Below are 10,247 nucleotides of genomic sequence, written 5' to 3'. Positions count from 1 at the left end.
TCTCTCTCTCTCTCTCTCTCTCTCTCTCTCTTATGGCGGAAGGTGTAGGAGAGGGCTCTCCGAGCACATACTCTCGTATTGACGATAACACTAGCCATTCACATAAGACATGCTCGACAGTTTCGTCTTCTCATTCACACTTCCTGCATAGAGGTGTGTCTACTAGCACCTGTGTGTAGAGGTGTTTGCTTAGTTGACAACGGCTAGTTAAAAAACCAACTGTCAAGCGTAGGTTTTTCCTGGTCATTCTCAAGTACTTTTCTAATGCTGACTTTCCAAGGTGCTTAGTATAACATTGGCAAGTCTACATCCTGGCCCTTCTACATTTGGTAATTTCCATGATTGTTGTAGTTGACCAGTCAAAAAGATCGGCCCTAAGAGTCGTAGGCTTGCTGACTTCCTAGTTAGCTGGTCAGCAATGCGGTTGCCTTTATTCCATTGTGTCCTTTAACCCACCTCTGGATGATGTTGTTACCATCCAAAGCTTGGGCTAGTGACTCATGACACTCCATTACTAACCCGTGGTCTATTCAGGGTTAGTCGCGCTTGTCTTCTCTCTGTTGTTCTTTCGCTAGTGGTTTAAATTCATTCAGTTTATTTGTTATAACTTTAGTTAATAATTTTAATATTGAGTTTAACAATCTACTTCTTCTGTAATTCTCTAGGTCCGATTTGTCTTCCTTTTTGAAAAGAGATATTAGGAGGCTTGTGAAACTTCTGTACTCTGGGTATTGATATTTTGAAGAGCAAGAACTGACAAAATAAGGGAAACACTGGAAGAGAAGAGATTTAAGATACTAATGAAGTGGCTTACCTCAGACGAATAAATCAAATAGGCAGGGAGACACTGAATCTCAAGTGAGTATTCGGGCTAGCTTCAATACACTGAATATTGGCTTTGAAATATACAAACAGAGATATGGGATATCGAAATGATAGAAACAAGGAAGAAAATGAGACCTGTTAATACAAGAATGGAAGGCAACTAGATAAGAACGCTGGAGATAGAATTATATGAAAATAAGACAAAGAAAGAAGAAGAAGGGCGCCAACTCGAACAGAGTTGCTTTCTGGAGGGAGAATTTGAAAAGTTCAGATATTTTAAGTAAGGAAAGACAGGAAATAAATGACAGTTGATACAATGACCTGATATACAAAAATACTCACTATTTACCTTGCCCTGCTATATTATACACTGGTAATAGAGGCTGAAATAAAAAATCAACCTTACTAATAACAAATATATTTATAATAAATTTATCAATTTAAAATGCATCCATGATACATATAAATACATGTGAGATAAACAATAGTGGTGGAGTTGAAAAAATATCTAGAACCAAATGGTCACGCAAAGTAAATTACCACTACTACTGTGCAAGGTAAAGGTATTAATAACAAAAACAAGGTCAGTGTCCGTGAGAGAAGCAAAATTCTATACTATGGTTAGTATTTTAATATTAATTGATCCTAGACTAGATAAGGTATAGTTAATGCCAGAACAACTAATGGTTACAAAAAAATTTAATACCTTATCTAGCAGAGACTTAAAGGGTGAGGTACTCACCAATCGAACTATTAAGTGTCCGAAACAACCGAAATACTAGTCCTGTCGCCAGGGGGTACAACGGCCTCCTTAATTCAGATGGACTTACCCAAGTTTTTTTTATGTATTTTGACCCGTAGAACACGAATTTTTTGGGTAACAGTTGATCCGGATGTCGATAAGATTGTTATAAACAAAGAACTTGAGAAATTACATAACAGCGATTTTTCGCAAAGCAAAACATTTTTTTTTTGTATTTTTTTGGTTGATTCTCAGAAAAAAAAATAGTGTTACAAGTTTTTTCGTAGGATGCATAGTTTTCGAGATAAACGCGGTTGAACTTTCAAAAAATCAAAAAAGTTCAATTTTTGAACCCGAATAACTTTTGATTAAAAAATAAAATTGCAATTCTGCTTACTGCATTTGAAAGTTCAAGTCAAATTCTATCGGTTTTAATTATTTGCATTGCTAAAAATTAAGTTTTTATTTGTTAAAGAATGCCATAAACACATAGTGTTTCTCGTACCCAATGCATGTGTTTTAATTTACGTAATATACGTAGAAATTGTCTGTATGCTCGCCTACTCGTTGGATTTCAAATGAGAAATGCATTGAAAACATCATTCAATCACTATGTGTTTATAGCTTTGTTTAACAATAAAAAAATTAATTTTTAGCAATTAAAGTAATCAAAACCGATAGAATTTGACTTGAACTTTCAAATGCGGTAAGCAGAATCGCTATTTTATTTTTCAATCAAAAGTTATTCGGGTTCAGAAATTGCAATTTTTCGATTTTTTGAAAGTTCAACCGCGTTTATCTCTAAAATTATGCATCCTACGACAAAACTTGTAAGACCATTTTTTGCTGAGAATCACCCAAAAAAAATACAAAACAATGTTTTGCTTTGCGAAAAATCGCTGTTATGTGATTCCTCAAGTTCTTTGTTTATAACAATCTTATCGACATCCGGATCGACTGTTACTGAAAAAATTCGTGTTCTACGGGTCAAAATACATAAAAAAAACTTGGGTAAGTCCATCTGAATTAAGGAGGCCGTTGTACTCCCACTGGCGACAAGACTATATCAGATCTATGTTTAAGTATGATACTTAGATACGCACAGATGCTGGAAGCTATATAACACTATCAAAATGAGTTTGATTAAAGACTTTTACAGAAATATTATTTAAAAACCCTATAGATAACCTTTATATACATCTTAATTCCCCTTTCCCTTATCGATTAATTTATTTTATTTTACTAGTTATTTATTATTTACCATTATCTAACTTTATTTAAAATCCTACTTCTTTAAAAAAAAACTATGTATATAGTATACCTGTTATATGCATATAAAAAGCTTACACAAATTTGTCAATGAAAAGTAAAACCAAAATATTAATACTTATGAACTGAAACACAGAAGAAGCTCTTATCTTTGACAACTCCTGGGTATATCCATAAAAAAGTCCACTAGATTTGGGGGAATCTCGGGGCACTATCACATCTGTGTTGAGCTGTCTGGAAGTCGAGAGTTCCTGCTGATGTATTTGGTGGAACGGGTAGGTAATGGTCTATTATGTCATACTTTTAATTATATATATATATATATATATATATATATATATATATATATATATATATATATATATTTATCCATAACAAATCCAACAAAATATAAAAATGATGTGGTAGAATGTAAATACGGGATTGTAGACTGTAAACGAACCTAAAAATACACAAAGACTTCTAGCCATTCTCTATAATACAATTACATCCATCTCATTTGACCCAAACAGAGCATTACTGTCCCAAACAAGTAAACATTAGGTTATGCCCTGTCAAACTTGTCAATACAATCAATGTCACTTTCAGACATTTTCGCAGCTGCGCGTTGATAGAATGGTCTACGCACCTACTAGTTTTTAAACGGATTCATAAAAATCCAAAAAAAAAATCAATAAGAATGCCACCCTAAAAAAAATCAAAACTATCTCATAACAGGACCTAAAACCATGATTAAATGCTGGGTTACGACGAAACGGTAACGATATGTATATGTACTTACATAATATATCAGAACAGAAGAATAAATAATTTGATTTCGCTCACCTGGGATCTGATATGTGGCCGGTACACGTCATACACGTGGCGTGTATAATTTACGTTATATTTACTTTAATTCTTGTTTTTTCACTTTGGAGATTGTCTGCTAACGTTCTCTGATGTTTAGTTTACTGGTGGTAATATATTTAATTTCGATCCATTATTTTCCCAGAATTCGTCTACAGATAGATAGAAGCTCACATACCAGAACGGATTTCTTTAATCAACTAATCTTTCTTTTACGATTTTCATCGATTTGTATTATCGGTCGGCTTTCGCCTTGCGCAGACAGACTACGTAGCTATAAAGATTCATAGGCGCATCAAATAAAACTCTTAAGGGGTAGCATAAATGCTACACTTGATAAAACAACTCCAAAGATCTAAAATTAATCCCTTACATTACAGTTTTAATACACTTTTACTAAGTTGATCAAACGTGATATAAAAATCGAACGACATTTACTGCCTTGATCTCTAAGCGATTTTCCAAGACTCAAGCAAGAATTTTCTGATATTTTTTATCTTCAACAGAGTTTTCAAGTAACATTTTTTATACTCGAAAATATTTTGAAAGAAATTCAAAGTTCAAAGCCTCATTAAGAGAGTTAATTTATTTAAAAATTCTCGTCGGGCTTCTTAGACATAATTTGCTACAGGAAATTTCAATTTTAAATAATTAGGAAAGTTCTAACGAGGTAATCGTTTATTTTTTGTATAATATGCGAAATACATAATAAGAAATGTACATTTATTATTGGGATTTTATGTAGCCTAAGCAAAATAAGTTATGAAAAGGGTTGAGAAAAGATTCACTAATGAACGCTTTTAGAGATTAATAGCAAACCAGAAACTAGTCATGTTGGAAGGGTTAACATTTACCTAAACTGGTATATATGACATAGGATAAGCTTGAATTTTGCAAAAGTGACGTTTTTGGCGCTTTTCCAACGGTTTTCCCGATTTCAATTATTTTAGTTGCTTTTTTCGTTGGCGACGCCTAATCCTGAATGTATTGGGAGCGATTGGCATTAAAAAATCAAACTACAAAGTCCCATGAAGTGACTTTTATTATTACTTATTGCCAGTGGCAAAAAAGGATACATATTTTTAATATTATTTGACATAAATCAAGGAAAATATCTTGTAAAAAGCATTATTTATTAGTAATAGTTATTTTCCAAGGTTTTCTTTTTCTTTTTGGTGTAGATATGATCCTGTGTCTTTTTCACGGTGCCTCCAGTAAATTGTCATTCCATCGATTTCGTGGTCTTCCCACGGATTGTCTTTCGGCTGAAATGAAAGTTGAAAAATCGATGTTTTTCGAAATTTTTAAATATTTTAATTTTTTATTAATGTTCCGGGTATATTTGAGAGGGAGCATAAGTCAATTATAATTACTGAAGTTGTCACTTAATTTTATCTGCAAAAATCCGAATGCCACCTCTCACATCCACCTCAAAACAGATCCGCCCTGGTCTATATCGCCATTATTTTGATACGTAAGCATTTAAAAAGTCAAAATAAACAATGGCGTTGAAAAATAACAAAAATGTTTGCATTCATTTTTACAAACTGCATTGTGGCTATTTTTCAGTCGTTTGATTATCCAATAATAAGTCGGAAGCATAAAAACACCTCGAATAAAAAAACGATGATTTGTCAATTTGTTGCAGCTTCATTCAAAACGAATCAAATACACATGGCCATTAGAGAACGAGGATTTTTTTAACTGGAAACATCGTTTAACTCATTTTCATTTTTCTTCACTCAATTTGTGAAAATAAGTTATGTCACGATTCTCTCATTTTGAAGCCGATTTATTTAGGATTGAGGCACAACAGTGGGAAATGGAAGCGCAATGGATGTTTTCCCTTAGTTTGTTGCTTTGATAAACGGGAAGTCTTTGAATTAAAATTTTGAAAAAAAAATTGCGACCAAGAGAAACGATATTCCAATACGAAGGAAACAAATTTGTCAAAGCGAGAATTAACATTACGAACTTTTGTAGGAGGATTAACCTTGTATCATTTTTTTTGCTGTCAATAAAAATGATATCCAGTGAATAAAACCATCAGATGAGCATTCTCATAAAATACCGAAAATGGCGTACCTACATCTATTGGCGAAGGAGCTAACTGTTCCGCCAGAATTTATCCACAAACTGAATCGACGGATAAAAGCAATAAACCTCATTATTTATGTACATACAGTATGGTGCAAATGAAAGGAATAAATTCGTTATTTCGTAAGCCGATTTTTATTAAACAGGTCGATTTTTATTTTTAAATTATGATATTTTGGCATATATTTCATACGAGTGACGTCATCCATCTGGGCGTGATGACCTAATCGATGATTTTTTTAAATGAGAATTGGGGTTGTGTGCTAGCTCATTTGAAAGGTTATTTAATTCTCTATTCAGTAATATAACCATTTACATAATTATTTATACGGGGTATCCAAAAAAAATTAATTAAATTGTTTGACAAAAAAAAAAGAAGAATGTATGTCATTTATTAATTTAAAAATACATTTTATTGCTGTCAGAAATCAGAAAAAAATGTTTATTTTACAAATAAATTTTCTTTTCGCTTAAATTAAATGTTCAATCTTCCAAGAAGTAAAGGTGGCTGCCGGGAGCTGGCTTGGACATTGAATTTAATCGAAATGTAACGTTTATTTATGATATTAACATTTTTTTTCTGTTTTCGGGCAACAGTAAAATATATTTTGAATTAAATAAATTAAGTAATATTCTTCTTTTTTTGGCCAATAATTTAATTAAAAATTTTTTTTTGGACACCTTGTATAAATAATTATGTAAATCAAAAATCAATAACCATTTTCAAACTGAGTCTTTTTTCAATTATATAAATGTTTATATTACTGGATAGAGAATTGAATAACCTTTCAAATGAGCTAGCAGAAGACCCCTATTTCCATTTTTAAAAATCATTGACTACGTCATCACACCCAGATGGATGACGTCACTAGTACGACATATATGCCAAAATATCATAATTTAAAAATAAAAATAACGAATTTATTCGTTTCATTTGCACCATACTGTATATACCGTACACATCAGATAGAATCATTACATGTTGTACGCTCGTATATGAACACACAGTTGTAAATACTTATTGTGTAGTACTTATGGTACGCACAGTTTGTGATAAAAAGATACATATTTCTTCCTTGTAAGAGGACCTCTCAAAAAAAGTAAAAAGTAAAAATGGACTATGTTAGTCTAGAGTCTAGACTATCAAATATTCTATATTTTTTTGTGAAAACGCATATTGTCATAGCTCAGATACAGTACATTTATTTGTGGAACACTGCATCTTTTTGAGTTAGGTTGAGTTAGGTCAGTATTTAAAAAAACAAGTAAGTATTGTCACATTTTGTTTAGAGAGCAATGTGCTATTTTGAGTTATGCCAGTATTGTAAAAAGTTTAGATTATGTTTAAAATGAATTGTAGTATTCTTTTGATTTACGTCAGTATTTTAGATTAGATTAGAATTAGTAGAGCTTTATGATTATTTCATCCCAAGTATTTACATTATTTCGACTTATGACGTTCTTAACAAAATAAATCCAGTTGAAATTATTTGAGATTATAAAAATGTCTCAAATACTTAGGGATAGCCTCATGCTAAAGTTGACTTTTGCAAAAAACAGTGAAAAGGGTGTACCTATTATGGAAAGTTCAAGAAAGAATTTTCAAATGAAAAGAGTATTTTAACGATAATTTACTGCATATTGACAGTATTTTTTAGTTTTTACACTGTGGCGTCTTTGTTCTTATTTGTGTGACTATTGTACGTTTAAAAAAAACTAAAACAATTTTAATAAAAAGTAAATTATCTTCAAACGGCTAATTATTACTGCTAGAAAACATTTTTTAAGAACGTCACAACTCAAAAATTGTATGGCCTAAAATACACTAAGGTGCAAAGAAATCGATTCACTTAAAAATTTAGTCATTTTTGATGTCTCGAATTTCCTAAACCTGTTTTCCGATTTAAGTGATTTTTTTACCATGTTATAGCCTTATTTATTAACAATATCGCTGTAATAATATTGTTCCTAGAAAGGTATACTGTCATTGTATACGAGGTGTACGAATCAAACTGTGTTTTTTTCTCAAAGTTCACATCACCCTGTAGACTATTCTAGCATTTATAAAATACTGAAATTAAAACCCAACTATAGCCTCAGGTTTTCTTAACATTCTGTTTTTTAGATTCATTCGCTTATGTTAGATAGTAAAAAAGTTAGGTACTTTAACAGCTGGCCATGTTCGTCATCCGTACAGGGTGTTTCTAAATAAGTGCGACAAACTTTAAACGGTAATTCTGCATGCAAAAATAAGACCGTTTGCTTTATAAACATATGTCCGCAAATGCTAGGTTTCCGAGATACGGTTTGTTAATTTTTTTTTCACAAACTGACGATTTATTTATTGCTTTAAAGCCAGTTGAGATATGGAAATCAAATTTGGTGGGATTTAAGACCTAGTTATTGTACATTGTTTGACATACAATTAAGAAGTTTATATTCATTATTGGCGTGCATATGGCTAATATGATCGGTCATACATAATACCCGTTTGCGCGCCAATGGTGAATATTAAATTCTTAATTGTATGTCAAAAAATGTGCAATAACTGCTTCTTAAAACCCACTAAATCTGATTTGCATTAACCAACTGGCTTTAAGCAATAAATAAATCGTCAGTTTGTAAAAAAAAATTTCCATCTACCTCTACCGAAAGTATACTTTTCCGGACCTGATTGTAGGGAGCAAAGTTGTACTTTTCCTCCCTAGGGAGGAAAAGTAAAAGTGACGTCATGGTATTTCATTCATGAAATATAACTTACTGACGCCCTGTACAATATCTATTTTCTATTACGTAAGTATCTATACATTTTAACCTTTCCGGAACCGCGCTATAAAAACTTACGCTGCAGGCCGTGCGGGGCAACTATGTTACCCCACTAAAATACTTTAATAATTCATTTAAATTTTACATTATTGTTTGGAAAGTTATATAATAAGGCACTAGTAACTGAAATAATTTGTTTTTAATATTAAAAAGATTTACATTTTTTTTTTATTTTTACCTGTAATTACAATTTGATTTTATTCCTGATTTTTAGTCAGGGCATAAAAATGTTTTACTTTCTTCTCGATGTATGGTACAAATTGGTTTTCTGCATGTACTACATGATATTTGAGTCTTTCTATCACGTGCCCTGGCACAAAAGCTGCATCTTCGACTTGTATATTGTTGAATGTCTGTGGCAGGGGTTTCTGGCACTGTGTGCCCCGAGGAGTTAATTTCAATTTTAGTATAAAATTTAAATTATATTTGATATTTTTTATAAAAAAACGATTTAGTAATATATTTTCTAAGATTACCTGGAGGGATAAAAAAAATATAAATATTTTGAAAAGTTATAAAGACAAAACTTTATCTGGGGTAACCAAGTTGCCCCGCACGGCCACGGAAAAGTTAACGTTTATTTATAAAACACCCTCTATTTTGCAGAATGGTAAAAAACAGTAAATTGTTATTTTGATTTAAAATGTTTACATTAATTATTTGACTTATATTTGACAGTTAACTGTTATATTGTACCTACTTGTTAGTTTTACTTCTAATAAATTTTGGTGGTTAGTTACATAAATAAATTAAAAATGAAAAAATTACTTGTTATTTGAGGAAGGTGGAAAAAGCATATGCGGAGGTGAAGAAACCTCCGTTACGCGTCGGGCAGTAAACTTCATTCTCGGGAGGAAAAGTAGCACTTTCCTCCCTTGTTATACAAATAGGTATAACATCCCGTATCTCGGAAACGAAGCGTTTTCGGACATATGATGATAAAGCAAACTGCCATTATTTTCTCATGTAAATTTACCCCTAAAAGTTTGTCGCACTTATTTAGAAACACCCTGAACTGATGACGAACATGGCCAGTTGTTAAAGTACCTAACTTTTTTATTATCCAACATAAGCGAATGAAACTAAAAACAGAATGTTAAGAAAACCTGGGGCTAGTTGGGTTTTAATTTCAGTATTTTATAAATGCTAGAATAGTCCACAGGGTGATGCGAACTTTGAGAAAAAAACACAGTTTTATTATTATTATTATTATTATTATACAATAAATTTGAGCAGGGGTCGCGAAACCCATATGCCCATTAGACTACAATATTATTATATAGTATGCATGAAATGTTAAATTAAATAGTTACATTACAATAGATACATATTATGCAAACTAACTAAGTAAATAAATATAACTAAATATACAAAAACATAGCACATAGGGAGCAAGTGTTTGGTACAAATTAAATGTTCAATTTTGGAACAAGTGGTCATCCAATTTCTTTTTAAAAACATTGACAGATGGAGCATCTATAATCTCAGCCGGAAGGCTGTTCCATGTCGAGAACACTCGATTGCAAAGAAAAAATTGCCTTGTTGTTGTAAAAAAAGTTTCCTTTTTAAGCTTAAGTTTGTGGCCACGAAGACGATTGTCATTGTCTAGTATAAACATATCTCTCATATTTCCGAAGTTGTA

Source organism: Diabrotica virgifera, chromosome 5 (genome assembly GCF_917563875.1).
Source record: "Diabrotica virgifera virgifera chromosome 5, PGI_DIABVI_V3a".
NCBI lineage: Eukaryota > Metazoa > Arthropoda > Insecta > Coleoptera > Chrysomelidae > Diabrotica > Diabrotica virgifera.
This window is presented reverse-complemented; position numbering follows the sequence as displayed.